This window comes from Typopeltis vanoorti, chromosome 5 (genome assembly GCF_054136105.1).
Source record: "Typopeltis vanoorti isolate ZY-2024b chromosome 5, IOZ_Tvanoo_1.0, whole genome shotgun sequence".
Taxonomy (NCBI): Eukaryota; Metazoa; Arthropoda; class Arachnida; order Uropygi; family Thelyphonidae; genus Typopeltis; species Typopeltis vanoorti.
The window spans coordinates 74,466,076-74,494,006 of NC_143553.1; positions in this window are offsets into that span (position 1 = coordinate 74,466,076).

Here is a 27,931-nt window from a genome sequence, read left to right on the forward strand (position 1 = left end):
TATAGAACAAGTAAAACATTTCAGCTGCTTAGGCACGATTTTTAGTGAAGATGGTAAATTAAATCTGGAAACAGACAACAGAATCAATAAAACTGGTATGGTAGGAAGTCAAATGAATAAATTTATATGGAATAAGAGAGAAATTAGTCAAAAACACTAAATTAGTTGTATACAAGATAGTGTTTAAACCAATTTTAACTTATGGGCGTGAGAGCTGGGTCAGAAGTAAAACACTTGACCAGAGACTAGAGACCGCAGATATGAGAGTCCTGAGAAAGATTAGGGGCGTGAACAGTGGCATCAATGGCAATATCATATTAAAAACGAGGAAATTAGAAAAGAACTCGACATTATTAGCATCCAGGAATGTTTTAGCAGAGCTAACCTCAGGTGGTATGGTCACTTAAACAGAATGGAAGAGGCAGAACCAGGTTGGCAGGAAAAAGACCCAGAGGAAGACCAAGATATAGGTGGATTGCTACGGTAAAGTGCCTTAGAAGATAGAAATATAAGATTTGACCACTTGACAGGTAATAGATTGATTTGGAAGAAAATTGTAAATAGGAAGTTAGTAATGATGTAAATTCTTCATGTAGTATTATTATAATATCCCTGTACACCCCTTGAGGGGGTAGATGCCAGAACTTTGATGATGATGATAATTACTCTAAAATATCCACATTTTATATATGTAATTATTTTACCTAGAGATGGGAGTTTTCGTTTCTCTTGGGTTTTTCATCCCGCAAAGAAGGCAAAACCAGCTAGAAGCACATGCATAGTTGACAACATAAATATGACTTCGTAGCCTCTGCTTTGGCTGTAATTCCGAAGATTTACAACCCTCTTTCATACCCCCCCCCTTTGGTTTTTGGCTTTATGCATTCTTTACAGCCATTTCCATGGTCACTGTTCATCAGAATTGTTATCCGTAATCCCCCCTACTCTCCTCTAAATCAGTTACGACAAGTACAGTGATGTATCATCCTTCATAATCTTTGTCAAAAAATCCTTGAACAGTTATTTCGAGAATAACGGTTAAACTCCGAAAGTAATCCTTCACAATGACACTTCAAGTAAAGAAAAATACGCAGGATTGTCATTGGACTGCGAAGAAGATTAAAGTATGACCGTTTTATTCCTAGTATGAGGGCTTTTATCCCTTTAATTTCTCTCATCCTTCTTTGCTATTCACCTGGAAACTGAAATCGATATAAGATAGTTGAATTAACGAAAAAAAAAACTCAATCACTCGCTTGAACTGACTTCTCAAGCAATTTTTCTTTATTTTTTTAATTTTAATAATTAATTCGGAGTAGTTCATTAATTTAAACTGCCTACTTCGGTAATTCGGACGACAGGAGTCAATTATTTTTATTGCAAAGGATCTGTAGGTTTAAATCCTGTAGGACATCGGTGTTTGTAAAACATAATTTTCGACTTGTCACTTGTAGGAAACATAAATTAAAGAAGAAGAAAAAAATAAGAGTGATCATGTTGTAAATTTCCAGATCAATATTTAAAGATAATTCTTATCAGACTCTTTCTTCAAGGATACTTCTAGTTCGGACTTCAAGATATTATCAATTAAAGCAGAACTTTGGTCTTACATTTGTCTATTTTCTTACCGACTATGAAGATGTGAATATGCTACAAAACGCCTTACCCACGTATCTTTCTTTTATCAATTTCTCCCCCGCAGAATTTCACTTTCCGCTGTTTACATTTTTCTACAAATATTTTCATGGCCAACGGTCATCATAGTTGGCATTCATAATTCCTCCTCCATATCACTAATTCCTCCTATTTCAACAGTTCCCTCTTCTTGTAGCAGCCCAACCCAAAACTCCCACAATTTTTTTCTTCCTCTTCTTAATCCCGTTTACTGTTCACCTTCCTCTACACATGCCACCTCTTGTTGTATTTCCTAACAAGTACAATCTCCAGGTCTTCAAATACCATGTTAACAATTTGTGTTTTTTTTCTCAACTTTCTTCCTATTCACTTTAGTTCATTAATATTAGTGAGTGGGGTGAGGATTTGAAAAGCAAAAAAAAAGAAAAAAAAAAGAAAGAAACTTTCTCTGGAAACCAAACGTGGAATTTTTTAAGTCACTTCAGGCCTCCAGTAAGCAGGGAGGTGGTCTCAAACCAGAGAATGAAATTCATCATCACTTAAACACGATCTCGAAGCATTCATACCCAGTGCAGTTCAAATCCACAGCCTACGCTACTGATTAGCAGTTAATTAATTTTTTGCTAATTAATTAAGTTATAAAAATGTTATAACAACTCTGAAATATTATGACTTTTTTTTTGAATAAATCAGAGAGAGAGAGAGAGAGAGAGAGAGAGTTGATACCTCTGATGGTACTTTTATTAACGTGATGTGCATTTGCTATTTGTCCTTATGATTTGTAAATAATTGTCAATAAACAGTATTCTTATGACATCTTTCTTAAGATGTTATGAAATCTTACCGTGAACTTATTTTTTTATTTATTTTTGCGTCTTAGATTTCAGAAAACAAGAAAAAGAAAATATTTACTTCCTCATGGACGTGCGTTCTGAAGAGATATCTTTAGAGAATGTGTCAACATGTGTGAATGCGGATCTGAGTAAACTTCCTTTCTTCTAGCGATGTGATTTCATTCACATACTAAACAACAAGGAAAGTCTTTCTTATATTTTTCTTATAGCGATTCCCTCCAGGAAAAAACGCTTGCAACACTTCGCACCACGTAATTCTTTTTCGTAAACAATTGTTTAGCATCTTAAATCCGATAGTGAGTGTTTGTGTGGGAGGAAATGCATTGCGCATGCCCGTATTATTTTCTTTAATAAATAAATAAATTCTCCTATGGCTTCAAACACGCCACCTTGTCTGAATTAGACAGCACACTTTTTTTTTTTTTTTTTTTGGTGCCAAGCGCTATGTGTAGTCAAGGTCGTTGCAAGGAGGGGTGGGTAGCTGAGGGCAAAGGCGTCTTGAATCTTGAAGGCTAAGCACGCGTATTGGTCCAGACGCTTAGTTTTCTAGATAGGCTTTCTCTTAGCAGTTAGGTGGTAATCAGCCTGCCAACTCAAGCGACAGGAAGGCTAATGGCCCTGGTGAGAGATTACTAAAAGTGGTTGCCAGGTTCGCACGTGAGTGGTCATGTGAAATTGACATTTCCCTTCTCTTTTTCCAACCCTCCCTACTCTTGTCTTCAAAGACACCTCGGTGATGTGCCAAGTCTGATGATGAATGGGGGGGGGGAAGGAATTAAATTTAATCGACCATTTCTATGTTAAAAATAGCAGCACAAAACAATGGAAAAAAGAAAAGACAAAGAAGAGTAAAAAATAAAAGGGTTAGAAAATAAGACAAGGAAAAATAGAAGAGACGAATGGGACGATAGAGAAGGGAGACAATAATGGAAAGAAAACATCAAGCATGTTAAAACCAAGAGGAAAAAATAAATTGCCTATTCCATCAAAATAAAAACAAGAGTCGCAACTAAGAAACGGCCAATTACTTATACGATTACTTCGTTAAATTAAATTGTTACCGAATTCTCCAATAGAAGAAGCAAAAGCCGATTAAGAAAATTACGAATGAGAACCAGAATAATCGGCTGTCATACTTCTATCAAATGTTTTCTAATTAACCGTAACTGTGTGATGTACTGTTGCCCTGGTAACCCATGATCATAGTTATCAGATTCATTTTCTCTCTGTTGCTATGGTTACCAGGGGATTCATTCCGAGAGCACTCATCATTAATTCATGGTAGATGGATAATCAGACGCTCGTATTACTGAGAATGTATGCAGTTTGGGGGATCGACATTTTGCATTTGTTTGTTCCATCTTTCTCTTGCAAATGTCAAAGTTCGGAAAGACCACCACCTTTACTCACGCAAATACAAATGTGGATGGCACTTGGAAAGAGAACAAAACAGGAAATCCCATTATCAAGAACAAAAGAATAAATATGAATAGCAAAATAGAATGAAGAGTACTGTACTGTACTGTGCTATAATAATATTAATTGTCTTTGTTAATTTGATCTTATATCAGAGCAGCATTTAGCGAAACATTCAACATTTAGGCCTAACAAATATTCAATTTTCCTTCTTTTATTGGCTCACTTTTCCCCTTTTCTTGAACATTGAGTCTTCTCTAACTGTTCAGCAAGTTTGGTTATTTATTTTACCAAGCGTTAAAATATATAATCTGGTGAACAGTTAATTTATCTAAATTAAAACATGTTTTTTTTTTCATATTTATTTGTCTTTGATCTAGTCTCACCAAGCCATTCGCAGAATATTAATGAAATTTGGTTTGATGGCCTTTACTTTGTAAAAAAAATCCCAAATTTCTCCTATTTATAACTTAATAATGAGCTTGAGGAGAGTCAATAAATTATTGAATTAATTTTCCTCAGAAGAACAATACAAGTTTCCAGAATATGGAAACGTGTGATTCTAAATTTCATAAATTAAAATGAAACATATTATTTTAATTTAAAAGAAACATATTAATATCTATAATAACATAAAGTATTAATGTATAATAATATAACAAATATTTGCAATACATCATCAATAACTTATTACTATTATTATTATTGATGTATTTGTTATTTATAATAACTTGTTCAGTGTATGCGTGTACTTCCTGCAGCGACCCATAATCTCCATGCCCACAAGGGCGAGCAAACTGCTCATAAATTCTACCCTCATATATAGAATCTTATGTAGAAATAAATTTAGTGCATCCAGACTAACTTTTTTTTTATGTTTGTGTAAATTAAGACTGTTTTTAATTTTGGAAATATTTTCATTTCACAGTTATAATTACACGGTCATTAATAATCTTTCTGTATTCTTGAAACGAGAACTAGGTTAATATCAATACATCGCAAACTTGTTTCATGGAGAGTTTTTTTTTTTTTTTTTTTTCATTTCAAATTTCTTAGTCACAGCATTACGGTGATCACTTCTGATTTGTGTAATGATTTTTAATTAATTGCCGATTAATTGTTAATTCAAATTAAACTATTTAAATTATACATTTTTGGTCGTTTTATAATAGAAATACAATTTTATTAATACAGACCAGTTTACAATAAAACATTTATTAAAACCAACCAGTTTCGCCAGCAAACTGTCTGGCTTTTTCAAGGCATTACGGAGATATGAAAGTTAGTTAATGCAAATTAAAAGGAACATAAAAAACGTTGTAAGCCAAACTAGTAACTATGGTTACACGTTTCGCGTGACAGAGATGACTTATTGTTCTTATTCATTATCACGCATGCGTGTTCGTTGTAGACTTGTAATGTGATTACTGGCTAGCTGTAGTTCAGATTGATTGAGAGAGAGGATCAAGTTTTTCCACGAACTGTTTAGAATTACACCCTGATTTCTGTTGAGGTTTCCGCCGGTTATTAGTACTATTGTGGCTTCCTTAAATATTTTGTAAATAAACTCCAAGCCATTAAGATTGCACCAACAGACATGCTAGCCAGTCTAGATGTTGTATCCCTTTTCACCAATGTTCCAGCAGAAGAGGTAATAAACATTATCCAAGACCTCTTTCCTCTAACATCACACAGATGTTTAGACACTGCCTTCAATCTAATTTCTTCAAGGTTAACAACACCATATACCAACAATTAGAAGGCCTAGCAATGGGGAAGCACACTATCATCATCTTGTGCAGACCTTTTCATGGAAAAACTTGAAAAAGAAATTCTCTCTGCAATCTCTCCGAAACCATCTACATGGTGGAGATATGTGGATGATATATTCATCATATGGCAAGACAGCTTAGACAACCTAAAATCGTTTGTGGATAAAATCAACTCAATACATAGCAAGATTAAATTCACTCTGGAAGTAGAAAACAACAACCAACTGCATGTTTTAGATATCTTGATAAAAAAACAACCTAACAGTGTCAAATTATCCATTTACAGAAAGCCCACAGATACTGGAAGATATCTTCATTATACTTTAAACCATCACAAGACACACAAACTGAGTATTATCCACATGTTGAAACATAGAGCCAAAAAGTTTATATCAGAAGAGGAGGATACACAGAATGAACTCTCACTAATAGCCAACACATTATCACAAAATGGATATCCTCAAAACATCATCAAAAAATATCTATACAATGACAACCCCAGACAAGAAGAATCCCACTGTCAGCACATTTCTACTCTAGTGATACCTTTCATCAAGTCAATTTCTTATCAAATAGCAAGAATACTAAGAGCCCACAACATCAGAGTGGTCTTCAAACCAACCACCAACATCAGACAAGTTTTAGGATCTCCAAAAGATAAAGTTCCGTTCTACAAATATCCAGGAGTATATTACATTCCCTGCTCCTGTGGTCTTCCCTACATCGGACAAACTTCACGAAGTTTAGAAATTAGACAAAAAGAACATGTTGGTGATGTAAACCACAACAGAAGCATCTCTTCCGGCTTAGCACATCATTTCTGCACGTCTAACCACACGATAGATTGGCAAAACAGCTCCATGCCATACCTCGATGACGACTACAGGCATCGTTTATTTAAGGAAGCCACAATAGTACTAATAACCGGCGGAAACCTCAACAGAAATCAGGGTGTAATTCTAAACAGTTCGTGGAAAAACTTGATCCTCTCTCTCAATCAATCTGAACTACAGCTAGCCAGTTATCACATTACAAGTCTACAACAAACACGCATGCGTGATAATGAATAAGAACAATAAGTCATCTCTGTCACGCGAAACGTGTAACCATAGCTACTAGTTTGGTTTACAACGTTTTTTATGTTCCTTTTAATTTGCATTTACTACTTTCATATTTCCGTAGTGCCTTGAAAAAGCCAGACAGTTTGCTGGCGAAACTGGTAGGTTTTAATAAATGTTTTATTGTAAACTGGTCTTATTAATAAAATTGTATTTCGAATTATTAATTCATTAACCCTGTTATTAACAGATTAATTTTCTTGTTTGCAGTAAATTAATCTGTCAGTTTGAGAGAGAGTCTGCCAAAAATATCTTTAGGTGACCAATAATATGCGCATCCCTTTGCAACACTTTCCGTTGTTGTTGTTTTATCATTATGAGAATATCATAAAATACACTGCTGTCCAAAAGCTAAGGACGAACTACATTTTCACCTGTATATGAAAAATATTTCATGGCTACAGCCAAATGTGGACATAAATTTATTGCCAGCATACTAATAAATTATATTACACAAAAATCTGTTATAAATTTCCTACAAATTAAATTTCAATACGTTTTTCGCAAAAGTGTTACAAATTTCCTAAGAACGTGTTTAAGGAATTAATGTACAATGCTTAGAGAAAACTATGCGTAGAGACATTTTAGTATGGAATATGTCCATCCCGAACTGCGATGCAGCTCTCACGACTTCGTACCATGCTTAACACCAAGTGATTCATGAGTTCTTGAGACAAACTGTCCTACTCCAACTTCAGAGCCAGGATAAGACCTGGTTTGTTTACTGGAGGGAATTTCAAGCAGCAATACATCTCCCTCTTGCGCCCCAAACGTGTTCTATGTGGTTTAGATGTGGGGAGCGTGCAGGCACTCGATTCGATTAATATCCTTGTCCTCCAGAAGTATCTTCACTGCTAGTGTACGATTTATTATGGCATTGTCATCCATAAACATGAATTCTTCGCCTACAGCACCACGGAACAATCGAACATGACGTTGACGAACTTCGCTGTAATATCGTTCACCACAGTCCGTTTTTCTAGCACTTGTAGCTCGGTGCGTCCATTAAGCATAATACTTCCCCACACGATTTCCCCCAGCACCACCGTATCTGTCCCTTTCAAGAACATTCTCGCGATGGTAAACAGTACCACTTTCACGCGAGATTAAGTGTCGCCTAGAATCGACGGAAAGACTAAAACGACTCTCATCTGTAAAGAGTGCATTAACCCATTGGTGTCTTGCTTAATTTTTAATGGATAAAACACCGCTGAAAACGTGCCCTTCGATGAGCTGTGGATAAAGTGAAGCAGACTACAGGTCTTCGGGCGTATATGCCTATTTGTCGCAGATGTATCGCCACAGTTTGTCGAGATATCCGCGTACGGGTGCTTGAATGGAGCTGACCTGCAAGCTGATCTACCGTGGTGCGTCGATTACGTTTTGCAGTTATAGCTAAAAATCTGTCTTCATGCTTTGTGGCAGAGCAACGGCGACCTCTCCTCTTAGCAAACGTGTGAAACACATTTCACTGGTTTGAAATGCTACCCCAGAGCCAGGATACAATGCTACGAGATTCCAAACGCTCTGGCAATACCAGTAATTCTGCTGCCTTCTTCAAGCCTTCCAATAATTCTTCTCCACGTGAAATCATCTTGATGATGTCTTTGAGACATTACATGACATCCAAGTTTACAACTTTATTCCTTCAAGAAAAGAGCTTCCTTCAAACACAATTCGCTTAGCTCAGCCTTTTGCTTTTTATGCAGCTTACCACGTGGCCCCTAGGTTTTGACTAAGATTTTGCCTAAATATAGAATATCAGTGGATATCTTCATTCGTGTATGAAGCAACAAATCAAGGTATCTATTAATTCATTCAATCTAGGGGAAAAAATTGTGATTCTCAACAAGTAGTATATTGTACTTCAATCTGATAGTAGAAGCATAACACCTTGGTCCGAGATGTGAGAGATGGAGGATCGACAGAGACAGCGTCCTGAATTTAACGATCATGTGACGAAAAGTGTTGTACACATGTTACTAATAATTATTACGGAGACCACAATTACATCAGTCGGTAAAAGCCAGTGCTTATTTATCACAATGGCCGTGAGTTCGAATCACTTGTAAAGTTTGAATGTTTGTAAAGTCCTACTGTGGATAAACTTGAATGTCTCCAGGAGTTTATAAAGATCGCGAGTTCGCTTATTTTTGTTTGGATTACTCTTATTGTTTGTTTGGATTACTCTTATTGTTATTAATTATTATTCATATTTTTTGGCATCGTCTCAGAATAAATCCAGTTGCAAATACATGATAACAAGTGTTTAGACCTCCCAATATTTTGTATATCAAAGAAATATTATATTTCTTTTTGTTTACTCTTTTCTTCAATCTTTAAATTCCCAAACTTTAACCATTAATCTAAGGCAGCATCTCATAATGATTCAAACTTCGGAATATCAGTAAACGAACTTATTTCGATATAAGATTACTTTAGGATTCTTCTTCTCAAACTCCTGCATAGACGACCAAGACAAATTACCTCTGCCAGACTAGAAACTGAGCTCCTTCTGTGGTCTTTCACCAAAAATACATAAAAATATTAAATAATTGGAAGGACCGTAAAAGTCTCTCCGGTTACACTGATGGCATATCTCCAACCGTACTCAAAAAGATTTACTCCAGAATTAACATCTGTCTTATATCGTCTGTTCATAATCTTTTATGCTCAGCTAGCACGTATTCCAATAAGTAGAATCGAACATGTATCTCATTTATTCCAAAATAACGGAGAGAAAAAAGTCAGCCATGACACCATCAACCGATTGCCACTGCCTACCTTAATCCTCTCCAAAAGAATGGATTGTCAACTTTATCGCTATTGAAAAGGTTTAACGATTAATCAACGACCACCAATATGGATTCGCCAATCTATATCCTCTGCTGACTTCTTAGCTACATCGCTCACCACTAGTCATGCATCATAGAAAGGTTCGGAGAACATGTGCTATCACTCTCGACATTTTTAGGAATTTTAATCGTGTCTTGTCCCGAGGGATGCTCAATATACCATCCATACTGATACCCAGTTGCCACCCACCTTCAATAATTGGATCTTCAGTATTCTGTCTGGCAATCACCTGACATCATCGCAGATACATTCCTCTCTTTGTGTTTTCCCATGTATGCCAGACGCATCCCAGGTTTCTCTTCCATTGCCTGTACCGTACTCTGTTTTCTATAACTACATGTCCTCACGGACACCTATAATCATATTCGTAGTGCTTGCTGATCATCGTACACTCCATTCCTCCTACTCATTCGGCAAACAAAGCTGTGTTTAAACATCCCAAGCATCAAGATCTACAATTAACATGCTCATTGCCAAACACGCGATATTGCACGATGCGAGTTCTCACCAAACGGCCGATCACGCGTTATCGCGTGGACGTCGTTAACTAAATAAAAAAAAATAAATAAAAAAAGTTGGCCACCACACGAAATTCCAATTTTCAGCTTGGCAATGAGTCGAGGGTAACCCAATCACCTTCAAGACTACCAAAACGCAGTCTTGCCTTATTCCTCGCAAAAAGCACCTCATTTTATTTTCCCTTACCGTCACCTCCACTTTTTATCCGAATTCATATTTACACCTGGACATAATGTAATTACCACCAAATATGTTCAAGGTCGAGTTTATGTTTGTGAGGAGAAAATCGGAGTATCCGGAGGAACTCTACATTCATAGTCTGAAACAGACTAACTCAATACTGGAATAAAAGCACACAAACAGTAAGTGACTCATGTAATTTCACTCAAATGAACAAAAAATACAACTGGAGATTATATATAGCAATGCACCCATCACAATGCATTAATTCTGTGATTTTTGATCGCTTCCTGAGGGCGCTAGCAAGAACGACGAGACATTTGTCATCAATTGGAAACTCTTGGGTAAGAATCCCATCCAGAATGAAGGAATTAATCCCAGAAATGCCAGTTTTTATTCTCTCAAGGTAGATAAACCAGCCGCATAACACACTAAGCATGTATAATATACTGATCTCACAGCCCAGTTCGGGTTGCATTTAAAATCAACCCAACTCTTGATTTTTAAATGCAAAGTGTTAAAAACGAAATATGAATCTACAAGTGACATAATTTTTAATGTAATTTTCGTTGCTAAATGCTTTTACCCGAGTTTCTAAATTTTTGGCAACTTAAAATCTAGCTGAATATTGCATTAATTTCTTCTTTTAGATACCTTAATAAAGACTTTCCATCCCAGCACATTTTTGCAATTGGCGTATGTTTTGAGTATCCTAATATGCCTAGATTTCCACACACACACACACACACACACACACACACACACACACACACACACACACACACACACACACACACACACACACACACACACACACACACACACACACACACAGTTTTCTTCCTCATATACCACACGGATCCTTTCTCATTCTTTTATAAACCTGTATTCTTCTGTCCTGGAATTGAAATGGAAGCATATTTACCTTTTTATAAACTTTTGTCCTATTTATGGCAACATCCGCATTATTTCTATTGTGATTCAACACAAAAAAGGTGATTTCTACCATCTGTTTCAACACTTTCTCAAAATGATGCAAAGAGGTTATGTTTGATGTTGTTTCGTCTAATAACCACCAGAGTGTATTGTCAAGCACGATACACTCTCAGCTACATCAATTGAAGCACCGTTTCCATGACGACAGAGGAATGCCACTGGCGTCCATATTTACCTAAGTAATATTTGAACTCATGACCTCAGTCCTCTTACATTCTGACAGCGTGCATATTCCTGGTCTGTGCAGGAATATGCACGCTGTCAATATGTGTTTTGTTAGATTTTGATAGCATTATCAAAATCTAACAAACACATTATTTAACATAAAAGATGTTACTTTTCAAGCTAGTTTATGAAGCTTTTAAAATCCAAGATGATATACCCATATATGCCAGGGACAACAAAGTACAAAATGGCTCTAAATTACAGTTTCACGTGACATTTAATCCACAACAAACTTAGTTCATTCATAAGAGTATGGTCAGAGCTCACAGTTGGTCTATCTTCAGCGAAAAAAGTGTGTGTGTGTGCGTGCGTGAGTAGTCATAATGTTTATGACTGCAGGTCTATTGTTGATATATGGTAAGAAGAGGTAAAAGGACACTACTACTTGACCGTGTAGGCTGCATCAAGGCAGCCCCACATAAGTCAGATTTGCTGTCATACATGCTAATGAGTACCAATGGCATCGTGAAAGAGAGTGTGTGTGATACAAACTACCCACATCTTATCCTCCATCTGGAGTGGCGTATACACAAGAGAACCTTGACTGCAGAGAACCTGCAGTGTCATGGGTGTGACCGACACACCCATGTACCCTTGTTCGTACCCTTAACATCCTTTATTTTAATGATGGGAACTTGTCCGTAAAAATCTACTCCTTCAAAGTTGATATTAAATGTTTAGTGTCTATAAACAAAGAGTTGTAAAATCCTAATGGTTTAACAGGAAAATTAATGGACAAAATTAAATTAGGTTCCGGGATCGTGATTGTGATAGTAAATTTTTGAATTGATAAACGGTGTGATTTCTTTCTCTCTTTCTGATAATATTGCACTGGATTATCCCATTGCATGGCGATCTTTGGATTTTTATTATTGTTCGATGCTAGCAAACACAAAAGCACAAATTTAATTTTATTTCTGTATGTGGTTCCAACCGCATCCTTTGTTGGATCAGTTTATAAATATTCAGTTTCTCCATTCTATTTCTTATGTCATTCGATGCCACACACACACACCAATAATAATAAATGAAATAAAGAAATAAATAGTCGAGTGTTAGCTTAGTTAACTCTATAGTACATTCATACCATGCCTGGTTTTTCCCTTTCAGTCGTTTCAGACCCGTAGGTGACTTTGTAGGCATTGCCCACAAAGTATCCCTGGTGAGATTTTTACAGGGTAGTTCAACATTGCTTTCCACAACCCCCCCCCCCCCAATTATATCCAGGCTCGGGACCATCGTATGGCTGGGACATATTCATGATACACTAAAAAGTTCACAAGATGAATTAATTTTGATATTCGGTCATACTGCCACAGTAATTTTCTCTACTCTGGAAGGATTGGTGAAGAACTAGTCAGAATTCCCCTGGAAGGACTTTTATTGTTGTTTTAAAGAAAACCTGACTCGCTCCTGTCAAGGATTTGTACACAGATTAGACCTTCGTTTCGGTAGGGAATCATTTGACAAACCATACAGAAATGCAAAGCTATATTCTAGAAGATCACACCGATACTAAATCAGAAGGACAAAGGAAAAAAATAAAGACAAGAATACAAGATAAGAAAAGGAAAAGAAGATTCTAAGATGTTCTTAATGATTTTCTTGCTAAAGTCATTAAGAAAATGGCACAGCTGAAAAAAAAAAGGGATTATTACCAACGATATGATTTTAATCTCTTTGATAACAGCCTCGAGTAGAACAAGATGCTACAGTTCTCTGCAAGTCATTTCACGTGTGCTCAATTAAAGAGAACGCATTTGCAGCCACACATAAAGGAACTGCCTTCAAGGTTTGTTTTTTGTAAGCGCAAAAGATCTGTTTTTCATTCAACAGCTGTCTTATGGCATTTTTCTACCACGTGTCCGTTATCTTTTTTTTTTTTTTTTGTAATTTAGATGTCTACATGATGGAGTCATCATCCACCAGGTGCACATGACCTCGTGAAAACTGGGTCGATTTCATCTGCGAAGAATTTCGCGAAAAGGATAACACAAAATAGTGTAACGGCACGAAGTTGCGTATCAGTCACGTTTGGTATGTGGTTTAATTGCATTTAATGAGAAGGCAGAAAACCCGTTTATCACCGTAGTATACACGAAAGATTTTCTTACGTCTTAGACGAAAGTTGTCCGATGAGACTTAGCTTTGTTGGCTTTAGATGGAATTAAGCCGTTCTCCCGTTTGGAATGTTTGCAAATTCAATGAATTCGCGAAGATTTGGGAATGATGGGAAGTTTTTTAATGCGCATGTCTGTGTGTGTGTGTGTGTGTGTGTGTGTGTGTGTGTGTGACTAGCATATAAGGGTGAGTTCCCGCTTAACCCATACATACACATACAAACATACAAAAAAGCGAGTGTCAAGGTCACATTTCTGGTTAAGGATTACTAAGTTCTTTGGTCTATAATTAGAGGGGTCATTAAGCAGTCAAGGAAGGGTCTGATTTCCTCTAAATCATTACGTGGCTGTTCTTGGACAAGACGCCCTCCGTATCTGGGCAATCCATACATGCAATTTGTCACCGAGAGAGGTTGCTACCTGTCTAATCCATCTCCAAGGATTGCCAGCACACTAACGGAATAGAAATCTGTTTGTAATTAATCATAGGAGTGTCTAGACGGTGCACGCGACATAATCTTCCATCTACTAAAGAATGTTTAATCACGTGATTTTTTTTTTTTTCAAGTGTAGAAGGTGAGATTAGACTCATTTCCTGAAATCTCCGAAACGTCAATTTTTTTTTTTTTTTTTTAGATCGCTCATTCTGTTCACTTTTATCAGCAGCTATGATCTTACACAACGATTACTAATTAGATAGAGGTATCGTGTGTGTGTGTGTGTGTGTGTGTGTGTGTGTGTGTGTGTGTGTGTGTGTGTGTGTGTGTGTGTGTGTGTGTGTGTGTGTGTGTGTGTGTGTGTGTGTGTGTGTGTGTGTGTGTGTGTGTGTGAGTTCTCATGCAGAAAAAAAATTGTGATAACAATCCATTGGATTCCCGTAATAACGGTAATTTTCTCGGTGTTTATAACTGTGTATCCCATCAGTCTGCTATTCAATTCTTTGCCTTTTTTCCATGTTTAGTGTTTTAATTTTCTGTTCAGATGCGGTCCAGCTGAAAATTCTATAAATAAGAAGATATAAAAGCTCTGGTAAAAAGGAGTTTCGATGGATTATTGAATATAAAGGTCAAAATAAATCTTAAATATTATTAATAAGAAGTAAAAACAAAGCTCGTGAAGTAAACAGCTTTCCGATTATTAATCATTGGTCTTAAAGTAATCGTTTCCTTCTCACATAAACTTTGAATGGGACCAAACAAATCCTAGTTTCGAGTAACAAAGCATTCAATTTAGGCGTGCAGTAATTTTCAGCTACTAAGATAACGTTTTGCACGTCTCTACTTCTTTGTTTGCATCTTCAGCATAACACCATCAAAAGGATAAGAAATACAAGAATATAATAGAGCTAACTAACTAACTAGTATTAAAAAGGAATGTTAGACGCAACTAGAGCTTAGTCGGTTTCGAAGACGCCCTTTGTTGTTTGGAGGGGGTCCGAATCCCGTGTAGAACATGAAGAACTTTTATCAGGGCTGAAGTAAGTAGTAAATTGTTGCTACTAACAAAAATCCCACAAAAAAAAAAAAAAAAGACAGGCGGGTTAGACAAACACACACACACACAAAAAAAAAAAAAAAAACATACAGACATGGTAGACTAACGGAAACAAAGATTCATCACCCTAATCCGTCAGATCTGGATTCGAAAGAATGGATGACATGGTTCCACGCGTAAGAGTAAAACAGATAGATACATAATAAAGCAACAGGGAAAAGCTTCTGAATTGCTACTTTGAGTAAAGAATCGTCATATTAAATGCCATCAAAATTCATCATAACGATATACTCATTAGGAACTTTTCCTCCACATCCGATTCAGATGATCTCGACTGTGAGCATTGCTGTGATATTAGAAAAAAAATATTTTCTTAATATTCTTTTGTAACAATAGTAATATAAGAACACTTACCCTTTCCAATACCGATTTGAATTTGTTGCATCGGATTTTCACATTACGCCAAAACAATTAAGGCTATGGAACGGTCATACTTTGTAGTTGAATTAGATGCCTTCAATGCATGTTATGCGATTAAAGTAACCAAAGATTCCAGGAGAAAAATTCCGCCACCCCCGTCTGAGACAACTAGGGACGAGAATTCACGCAATGACAGATTCAGTATCTGATCTCATAGCCTTACTTGTTCGGGATACTAATCTCAAACAACTGAACTCAATCCGTATGAGATCAGTTAATTCATGTTTTGTCGAAAGTTCACTTCTATATGTTCTTTGTTTACTATGATTTGACCTGGATTAGAACCCATTGTCGTGGTGGATCATAAGTTTCATACTAGCTGTTTATAATGATAGAAATGTATACCAAAAATATTTATTAAAAAAATTGCTTCACTTGACAATTATTCATAAGACTATTACACTTTTTTATAAAATCTTTATCAAGTAGCTTTATTTTTTATCCTCCTACATGTTTCGCCAATCTGTTTCTATTGGCATCCTCAGGGAATACAAATCAGTAAGCACAAAATGAAGGTTACAGACTACCATTCAAGAACCTTTAAAGAAGCAGCTACAGTCGTCCGTAAAACTGAAAACCTAAACAAGAATCAAGGTCTAATTTTACCAGAAATTTGGAAAACTTTTATCAGATCATTAAATATCAAAGAAATGAACTTTCATAACAATTACGTCATGAGTCATCACGAATAAATCACGTTAACGAGACACGCACATTGTCACGCACAATACCAATTTTTGTATGATTTAGAACCATCGGTTATAACCTAGTCTGTAACCTTAATTTTGTGCTTACTGATTTGTATTCCCTGAGGATGCCAATAGAAACAGATTGGCGAAACATGTAGGAGGATAAAAAATAAAGCTACTTGATAAAGATTTTATAAAAAATTCCTTCACTTTTTTTTTATTTTCCTTTCTTTAAAAGCAAAATGCGATCACACATCTCACACATTTGCCTTCTGAATTTTTGAGATAACACATTTCTGTATCAATAAACAACACCTATTTTATTAAAGCAACATCATGGTAGGTATATTAGGCATTCAGACGTTTTTTATGCATTTTTGTTGTTCTTACCCGATGGGATCCTTAGAGTATTGCTTACTGGGTATACTTGGTAATCACAAGATGTCTAATCGTTTTAAGAAAGTCCCCTCCCCTCACTAATCTCAACAGTGGTCATAAAACTAATCGTTAAGGTTGGTAACTGCTTCGTTATATTAATGCAATTCTTGCTTTAATGGCATTTGTGTGAACAAAGGTTCGTCTACGAATGTTATATTCACGCAAAGAAAAGATTGTTAAAGCCATTTGGAGGCCACAAATATGTCCTCAAAAAGAAAGTCATTAAATTTTACAGATTATCATGCATTGTTTTCTATATCCAATCAACAACGGAGCATTAATGAGCATAAAAAAAAAAAGAAAACATTCTAGCCGCTTCATCATTAAGTCCATAACGATCTTATACAACCATAAATGTACAGTTTATTGGGCAAACAAAAAAAAAAATCATATATGCATCGATGCTGTAATTATTGATCGGTAAGTTAGATAAGGCAATGCAGGACTGTTCAGCCCCCGAGGTCGATATACTTCTACACTCCGTAACACAAACATACTGATGAGGCATAGTTTCGATACAGAACCAGACCACTTTTCAACAACAACAAAAAAAAAAAAAAAAAGAAAAGAAAGAAAGAAAGAAAGAACAGACTAACACATTTTTTTATTATTACGTCACCAGTTACCAGGCACAGCTCGAAACACCGTAAACACACTTGACGTAGGTTACACTTGTATGTGAACCCTGTTTGCATTCATAAAATGAAGTCCCATTTTATGTCATTGCGTGACATCAATTTATACGGAATATCGAAGAATCCGTGACTATAAAGTTCTTTTATGGAACGCTCCCCCCCCCTTTTCTCCCCCAACAGTGAGACGCTACTTGGAAGAAACACGTGCAAACATACCTGTTTCTAGGAATCCAAGTAATGACAGTATGCCGAGTCAGGTTGATCGCCTTGAATGTTTTCGGTTCATTAGCATTTAAATTGATCATAATACGCATACAGGAATTGCTTGACGGTTGTGACACGTTACATGCTAAACCATTTATTGAGTTCTTTATCTAGCAGAAAGTTTGAATGATCCTTGGAAAAAATATCAACAAAGTTCGAAAGTTAATTAAGGGTTAGAAGAAGAAGTGAGTGGCCTGACAGACATTTGTTAATTACAGTTGCCAGAGAAGAACGATGTAAACATTTAACTTGTTTATATATATAAAAAAAGCATATTTAGGCTTAATAAAGATATACCTGTATACCATTAGATATATTTTATACCTATATAAACAATAATTATATATATGTTTCTCCTAATCGGAAGTTACCAAATTTCAGGAGGTTGGTTCGTAAGCATTTTGACCAAAAAAAAAAAAAAAAGTTGGGCCAACATGGGTCCGACTCCAGACAGGCAGAAACACGTCATTTCACGACAAAATCTGTAGCATCGCCTGACTCTGCACTTATCGTGATTTAGTAACGCAATCTAGTTTTCAAAAGCATTCTTCTAGCCTGTAAATAGCGTTCAGCTAAATCGACTTTTGTAATGGAAACGCAAGAGGAATCGAAAAACGATTTTTTGACTGTATTGGTTTGACTGTATCCACGTGTTTTATTGATGTATACTAGAAAACAAGATCATCTGATGTTGTACGGGAAATATACATCAGAAAACTGAATCATCTGGTGCTATACAGTATATGAAATGTACAACTGAAAACTGGATCATCTGGTGGTGTACATGATATGTACAACTGCAAATGGATCATCAGATATTGTAAATGCAATTTATACCTGAAAAGCAGATCACCTTGTGCTGTATATGACAGTGACATTAATCCCAAATTCAAAGTAACGTGCTTGAAGCAATGCAATGCAGTCGACCAGGAGTAGGTAATCGATAAATAACTGCAGATTTTAGATTTCTTGAAATTATTGTTTGGAAGATGCTAAGTGAAGAAGCGTTCATATCGGAACTATTTGCTAAAAGTACGTCACTTTGAAGAGATAGATTATGTAAAGAGTGAATATTTCTTGTTGTGGATGCTTGCAAATGTCCTGAATGTGAGAAAATTGGAAATGGAAATAGAATGGCTAGATTAATCATTACAGATTTCCGATCGAAATTTTCCAGAACACAGGCAGATTTAGAACTTCGGTTGAAGAGTGATAAATATATCTAGATTCATTAAGATACGAGTGATATTTATCTGAAGAAAGGGGACCAAAATATAAAGATCCATCAACATTAATTGACACATTTATCCAGGAAAGTAGCATCGCAAGTAAAACTGGGCCAACCAAGTAATGAGGTCTGTGAAAACGATTGACTTGTGAAACATTCAAACGTCTTTAACTTTTGCAACCTAGTGTATTTCCTAATCCTGTTCCTTTATGTTTTTCCCCATTTTCATTTCTAGTAAATGAAAACCGTTGGGATATGACACTGACACTCGTATCTCCTAACGTCAGAAATCAGATTGACAGTCTCGGCAGGGGTAGTACGGAATATCGACTAGCTGACGTTCATTCTTTCCTCGTGGCAGATTGTTGTTTCAATCATGTACAGATAGTCCGTCATTGCCTTACCACACTTTCCCATTCTCATCAAAGTATTCGTCCTTGTCCAGTGACTCGCTTATCTCCAGCTTGATAACTAAACTAGGGAAGACAGCAAATTGCGAAATCTCCATGTGGCAAAACTATTTAGTTGCATTTCAGGTGAAGGTTACCTTTCAGGTCACCTCCGTGATTACATAGGAACAGAGAATGGGCAATCGTTATCAAATTGTGTTTTGAGAATCCGAGTGTTTCGAAAGTGAAAAAGCTCTTTGGTCTTGTCTATCTTGTATACTGATTGCTTCTTTATTTTGGCTCAATAGCTTGATGTTTAACTAAATCTTTTAAGGTCGTCAAATCGCTAATTTATTTTTCAACACGAACCACGTTGAAAACAATTCTATTTTTTTTTAGAAAAGTCGTTTAAAGTTGGAGAATGCAAAATACTCTTTCCTTATTGAAGTGCCAAACAACAAATATTTATAAAGATCAAATTAAACATTATTAGGCAAGTTTCAATAAACATTAAGGTTGGTTATCTTTTCCAATGTTTTCTCGTTGCAAAGCATCAAAAACATTCTGCTTCATGTGTTATGTTGTCTGTTAGAAACTGATATTCCCACTTGGGACGTGTATTAGTTTACAAAATCAATGATTCATATTTGAATCTATTTTGCGCACGAAATAAATTTGAAACCCCATTCCATTTTCATACAGTTCATACAGGTTTTGACTTTACTATTAATAACTCTAGTGTGTGTGTGTGTGTGTGGGTGTGTGTGGGTGTGGGTGTGGGTGGGTGTCAGTATACTCAGTTATGCAAAAACTACTTGTATGACTCGTGGATATGCTTGCATGTTCCATTTAAAAGACTAACTAAAGCTTTGTTTAAATCATCTAATAATGGTCCACATGTGATGTTTACGAGATGATCTTAAATAATAAAATTGATTAGTTGCAAGGAAATTATTTTCAACCGAAGTCGCCAATGTTTAAGCCACTTCGTGTGAAGAGAAAAATGGCGTACTTTTCCTAGATCTCATCACATTAATAAAGAATCTAAAGAAGCACGACTGGAATAACGTACACTTATGATTGCAATTCTGTATTATCATGTTTTATTAATTTCAACAAGAAAAAATAAGAGCTGTAATTTAAGATGGCCTCAACACAGCCACAGGATTTGGTTTCTGTATACCACCAATTCCGCTATAGATGTGTAGAAAACTGAGAAGAATGTTCTTGAATCCTGTACGAGTCTCCATCTGATATAAATGAAGGAGCTTCTATTTATAGACCATAATATCACCAATGTGACCTCATATGTTGCAACACCTGCAAACATAAAGAAATACGATTGCATAATAATGTTCTATTTGGTGAATAGACTGCTTCTCAAGCATTGTCTTTTTGCCGATAACTTGGTATTAGGACAACCGCTATAAGTTTTAATCATTTGAAGTGATCACATCCCTTTAGGTGCACTTTATCTAAGGTTTATCGGCTCTACCAAAAATCTTTTTATTCGTTGTTTTTCCTTCTCCTGTATCAGTCCTCAACATTTTCATATTGTAATAACAAGACTCAAAATTTTCAATAATAACAATAATAACGGTTAGTCTTATTATGATCTTTTTCTTGACTACTAGTATTAATAAATTAAAGACTTTTTTCTGTATGATAGTCAAGTAAATATTAGTTTAATATTCAACGTTTCACTGACTGATATCTGTCAGCAGTTTCAAAGGAATACACTGGTAGGTGATAGAAAGTAACAAAAACTAGGAAACTAACCGACAATTCTAAAAATTTATCACTTCGTTATCACTTTGTATCACATAAAGTTATCACTTTGCGTGATACAATACGCGTGTCGCGAGTACATTGTTTTATTTGTTGAGATATTTATTGTAATTTTCATGAAAGCTCATTTCTTTTTGGTTAAATGATCTGATTAGAGTTAGTTTTCCATATATCTGGTAGGATTAGGCCTTGATTCTTATTTAAGTTACATGTTGAACTGTAGCAGTTTCTTTGAATGTTCTGGAATGGTAGTTCTCTTCTATGTAGGGCATATGACTCATATCCCATTCAATATTATGGTTGGTAGAGGCAAAGTGTGAGGAAAGGCCTGATATATCTTATCTGTTATTCCTTACATAGCCTATGTGTTCTTTCTTTCTTTCTTGTATCAAAACTTCTAGATGTCTGTCCGATGTAATTAATACCGCAAGAACAAGGTATGCTATAAACTCCAGAGTATTTGTAGAAAGGATGGCTATCTTTCAGTGATCTTATAAACTTTTGAAAGGTTACTCTGATATTATATGGTTTTTAGAAGAAGAGCTAATTTTCTGGATATGATTTTACTTCCTATTGCTTACCAGTGTATTCCTTTGAAAATGCTGACCGATATCAGTTCAGTGAAACGTTGGATATTAAACTAACATTTATTCGACTATCATACAGAATTAAGTCTTTAATTTATTAAGGTTTAGTCTTGTTATTTTGTAATAACAATAAGCGTTATTGTAATAAGCGTTACTGCTGTAGAGTGAAATATTTTCAGATCTTTCTATTTAAGTGTTTCTTAATTTATATCATATATTTAATTTGGTTTCCACTTGTCTTCTATGAATAAAATCCACTTTCATTGACTTTAATAATTCCGATTTTGCACTTTTCGGTTGGTATCTAGTTAAAAGATATGATTACAGAAGAGCTTTTGGTCTTTTATTTGTGCATATTTAAGTCGTTAGAATTTTAGAATTATTTTCAACTATTTTTCTTCAGGGACACGTAGGAATTAGCAAGAATCGCAGCATTGGATGTTATCAACCATTGTGATTCAATCGAGAAAGGATTAATAAAATGTAATACTACAACTGATAGTAGTAAATAAATTATATTTATTTCAATATGAAGATGATTACTAGTTGTGGTGGTGTTGGAGTTGGGCGGTAGATGGCGTTGATTCGTAGTAGAGGTTAGGTGTAGAGACAGTTGTAGATGTCCTCCCACGATGAGTCTTCGGACTCCTTGGAGGTATCAGGAATAATAATAATAATAATAATGATATATTTAAGTCGTGACTTTATTTTTTTTTGTTTGTTCTATTCCCCGGTTGAGGTCTTGATACCTAGTGTAGATGGCGCCCTCTTTCGTTCCATGTGGATAACTCACTAGAAAGCTAAATGACGTTCCATTCAGATTCTATAAATTGGCCTTTAATAAGGATACAAATCAATCCTTGTTAAAATGAATACAAGGTATTTTGACCATTCACCTTTCCCCTCCAACTTTGTTCTGTTGTTATCTTTTTGTTAGTCTCACACTACTTGATCGATCGTACGTTCCAAGGTCAAGAATTTCTGTTCTCCAGTGATTTTTCGTTAATGTTCTTCATTGAAGCATGGAGATCCTTGACCGTCTTCCTCTGTCAGTCAACTGCTTACTTTTGAAAGGTTAGTTAACCGTGATAATGTTTTTTTGGTCATTAATCTACTACAGTAGAATAGAGATCAATAATCACTCATCCATGTCTAGAAAAACGTAAAGGATGATGCTAACTTTTAATCAAAGGCATCCAATATAAGATGTATTCCTATTCACAAAAAACCAATTCTACCAGCGAATAATTCTAAATTCTACTAAAAACACTCATTGTAATTCATCATACGCCCAGTATACCGAATGGAAAGGCTTTTATTATTGTGTTAATGAAAGAGTGAAAAAATAACAGCTTCTAGTCTCGTGTACTTATTGCAGTATACCAGAAAAAACTATAGGAAATAAGTGAGTGTTTATGAATTAGTCTTGCCAGGTATATTTTCTTCCTGTTCATTTCATGAGCTGTTTAATCTATTTCAGGAGAGAGAGAGAAATCTATTATATTGGCTCTTCAATAATTCATAAATGTGGGTAGTACTATTCATTTTTTTTTTTAATTACAGTTCCTCGATATCTAAACAGCTTCCGGGAATTTCTTTCTCTTTTTATGATAAGGTTTCTTTTTACTATAATTTAATGAGTCTCCATTTACATATGCCGAAATTTACTTTGTTAACTTCGTATAATTAATTTGTTACAGCACCGCTATTTAAGCATTGGGATTCTAATTTTTCATGTGAACATAATTTTTTTCAACTAATGCATCTGAATTTATAATTAAAGCATTTGATTAAATATTATAAATTAATGATTCCACGTACGTTTTTATTAATGTAAGTTAAAGGAATTTAGAAGAATTAAACGTTGGATTTTTCTAGAAATAAGTCAGCCATAGTAAAAACAATTCAGATTCACTAACGTGACGCCATCTATTAGCGAAAACGCATATTAATCGAAATATATTAAACTAAGCATACTATTGCTGTTTTTTTTTTTTTTTTAACAAAAGCAAAAGAATTGTTTGCTATTTGTTATTTAAAATATTACTAAAAGAAAAAAAATTTCATTTAAAAGAGTTGAAAAAATGTAAAGCAATTAAAACAAGTGATTAAAACTGCTCGAAGAATTTAAAAATCTTTCGCAATGATACTATTTAATCCAGCGAAGAGAAAGATTGTAATTAAAATTATTCAAATAGATTCATTTAATACGAGATTGAGATGACCTCTGGCGGCAATTCCTCGAGAACTGCATTTTTCTTAAGATAAAAGAGGAAAAAAAACTTCACATGTTCTGGCCAAACTATCAAGCGATATTCTATCGTAATTGACGCTCACGCGTAAACTTACACTTTTTACTGTGTAGGCATTAGGAACTGAAATCCTACGGAATAGGTTGGTTACTCCTTATTCCTGGAGGTATCCTATGACTGCAGCCTACGAAAGAAGTAATTGCTTAAAATATGATGAAAAGTTAGAATATTGTGAGTTTTATAATTGTTGCTACCTGATGAACTATATGTAACTGAAAATGATAGGTGAAGTCTTTTTACCTGAGTCTTACTTAATACAAAAAAAAAAGAAAAGAAATCATCCTTTATGATTTTATTAATAGAAAAAGGATTAATGTATTATAAGTTTAAAATTGTCGTAGGCTACAGTCGCATGAAAAAAAAAATCCACGAGGTAAGTGTGTCATATTTATTAACCATTTAATTTCAGTCCCACGTTTTTTTTTTCTTTTTTCAAGAAAAGAAAGCCAAATTTAAGAAACGAGAAAGAAAAAGAAACTTTCCCATATCTGGGATCTATTCATCTAATGAAAAACCCTTTAATAGGACCTAGCACTTTCCGACAAAATACATATCACATACTGCATATTGTGTCTAGGGTCTATAACAATGTATTACCTAACGTAGCTAAAAGTGGAGTTAGAAAAAAATAACCAGGGGTATGATCTCTTGAAGTAGAGACGAATCTATACCAAAATCGATCGGAAAACGCTCTGACCTTTAACATGATGGTTTTAAAAAAAATACAGATTTGCGCTTCCGTTCTCCATCAACCAAGTCGTCGGTTTCCATACGATTATAAGCATGGGTGTTTGTGAAAGTCTTAGATAGTTCTAATAGTTTTGCGTGAGGTCACCATCCTGCTTATCGCAAGCCAATAAGCAAGAATAAGGAGACCAAACAGGAAGCATGAAATATTCCATGTAACAGCAGGAAAACTAAATTATCTTATTCTCATTTGACTACAGTATTAATTTATTATAGATTGTTTACAACCTTTCGTGGGTGTGATTGAAATAAAAAATCTATCCTATTCAAACGGAAGTTTTGTCCTTTTGGTTAATTGGGAAAGCAATTGGTGCAGCTTCTGTCCTTCCATGCTTCTCTCTCTCTCTCTTTCTCTCTCTTCATTCAGACACACACTCCCAGATGATAGAATTGATTATAACAAACATTACTCAAAGATAAAGCTGGCCTCTTGGAGTTATTCTTCTCCTACTTGACTCCTGCATGAAAAAAGTGCCCACTACTTCGAATCCCTTTAATCAGAAAGAAATCCGAAAACTTCTCAATAGCTTTGATACTACCAACAAATCTTTTGGTCCTGATTTCTACGTGTATAGCTCCTTAATTGTACTAAAAACTTACTTTGAAAGTCACAACCTTTTTTTTTGTATCACCTCTGTACTCCCACATCCTTATTCAATTCCCAGAAACACAACATATTCATACAGCTCGTTCCAAAAGCAGAAAATTCTGTTAGACTATTGTCTTCCCATCGTACTCACCTCGGTTTTCTAGAAAATAATGAAAAAGATGTAGAGGCTTCTTCTCTACTTACAGCATATCTTCTCGTCCACATTACACACCTCTGAACTTAAGCCATTAAAGGATTTGGAGAGACTATTACGGTCTCTTCACATTTCCAAGACATTTGATTGTGTCTGATTATAAAGAAAATCTACTTCGCAATTAGACCGTATGGTTCACCTTCTATTCTTTGTAATTGGGTGTTTCAGTTTCTCTCCGGTAGTTCACTACATGTTACTGAAAGACTTCGATTGTTGATATTTTTCTACCAATTCGAAATTCCCTAGGGTTCTGTACTTTCTCCCACCTCTTCCGCCTACACATAAAGGACCTTTTCTTACAGACTTTAAATCCTACTTCTGGTTGCTTCGATAATTCATTTCTTCCTCTGCAATTGGCAAACCATGTAGAGTTGAAACATTCCATCCTCAGAATCTTTCACAACTACTGTCTTTAGCACTAATTTCCTTGTCATTCTCCAGTGAAGCGAAAACAATCTCGTCAACACTAAGCCCTAGTTTATTTTTTCTAGATAGAACTCGCTCCATCTGTCGTTCATCATCATCATCACCGATGCTTAGCTGGGCATGGATATTAAGGTCAAAATCGATTAATCTATCCTGGATCATTCCAGAATTCTCAACTTTAGTTCGATCCGACGACGCTATTCCGAATTTTACTTGTGCTTAGCAGCAGTCCGGAACCACCACTGTGTCGAACCATAGACTGCTGCAAGCGCAACTGTGCTTGTACAAGGAGAAAATCTCTGGAATCTTAGTGTACACCTTTAACGTACAGTAGAATATACTGCCCAACAATAAAATAAATATATTTTTATAATCGATATAGGAAAAACGAAGAAGAGTATACAGTAGGACATGCTGAGGCAGAATATACAAAAATACATCACTAATCTATTGTGCTAGATACCAGTAACTGATCTTAAATCGTAAGTTATGTATAACTTCAATTTATCTACCTCCGCCCAGAGCGTGGTCTGTGCTCTGTGTTTATGTATGTGTTAATATAGAAACTGAAAAAGAGAGTGAAAAATTCGGCGCTTTAGAGTCTCTCACTCTTTTGGGGCTTTTCGCTTCGACTTTACCTTCGCAGCTCAGGTTCGCTTAGAAGTTCCACTTCGTTAAAGGGATAGAGGGAAGCGAATTAAAAAGAAAAAACACTGATGATACTCAAATAAACTGATAAACAAACCGAATCTGAAGCTTACCTCGATCTAATTTGAAGATGATCGCTGGGTTGTACCACTGTTCTACAAAGTCTGGTATACCTAAAAGATCTTTTTCCAAGACGAGAACGCTGAATAGAGAGAGAGAGAGAGAGAGAGAGAGAGAGAGAGCACCAATAATAGTGTTATATAACTTCCGTAAAGTGTCAGATATATCCATTTTCTCTCTTCCTTGTTCAAGGGGAGAAAAAGGAACCTCATCGACCGTGAAAGTTGGAATTTTTAACGCCTTGCTCATATTCATCGAGATCATTTAAAGGACGTGGGCAGTCATTAATGGAATGCCTGATTGCTTCTACAGAATCACATCCCCGCAGATGGGTAGTATAGGCTCTAGAACTTCTCTCTCTGTGGTATGATTTAATATAATCAAATATACAAGGTGTGGCTATTAAATTACCAGACTGGTTGCAAAAATGTGGTTTATCATTACAATTGTTAGGGTGATTTGTGTGTGTGTGTGTGTGTGTGTGTGTGTGTGTGTGTGTGTGTGTGTGTGTGTGTGTGTGTGTGTGTGTGTGTGTGTGTGTGTGTGTGTGTGTGTGTGTGTGTGTGTGTGTGTGTGTGTGTGTGTGTGTGTGTGTGTGTGTGTGTGTGTGTGTGTGTGTTTCCATTGGAAAGGTATTTTTCAAATCTGTTTTGGAGAATCGGAAATATACCGATTCTCCAAAACAGGTCTAGCCTAGATGGATACGCACTGCAGCTAGATTTTTGAAAAAACATTCGCGTTAGCTTCTATCAGGCAGTTGATGATCATGATGGTTAAAAAGTATCCAATATCTGCCTTGTTCTTTGGCAGTGATGATGTTGACACCACCCTGTGAAATTTGGCTTGCTAGTGTACAGATCTTGGGGAAGACCACACTCCTTCCAGGTGCGTCCCTCGGGTGGCGGATGGGGAGAAACCCAAATGGGTTGCTCTGAATAAAGGATAAAGAGTCGTGAACCAAAGGATGTAGCAGAGGCATGGCAAGCTGGCTATATTATTATGCCAGTTACTTCCATGACCCTGAGAAAGTCTACAAACCAAGATAGTGATACTGCGTACGGGACAGCCGACGCGGCTACTCGAAGACCACATCGAGTAAGCGAGAAATCAGCAATGTGGTCAGCAAAGGACATGCAACGCATAGCCAGCCTCAACATAAGATCATTATACCGACCAGTAAAATTACAATTAG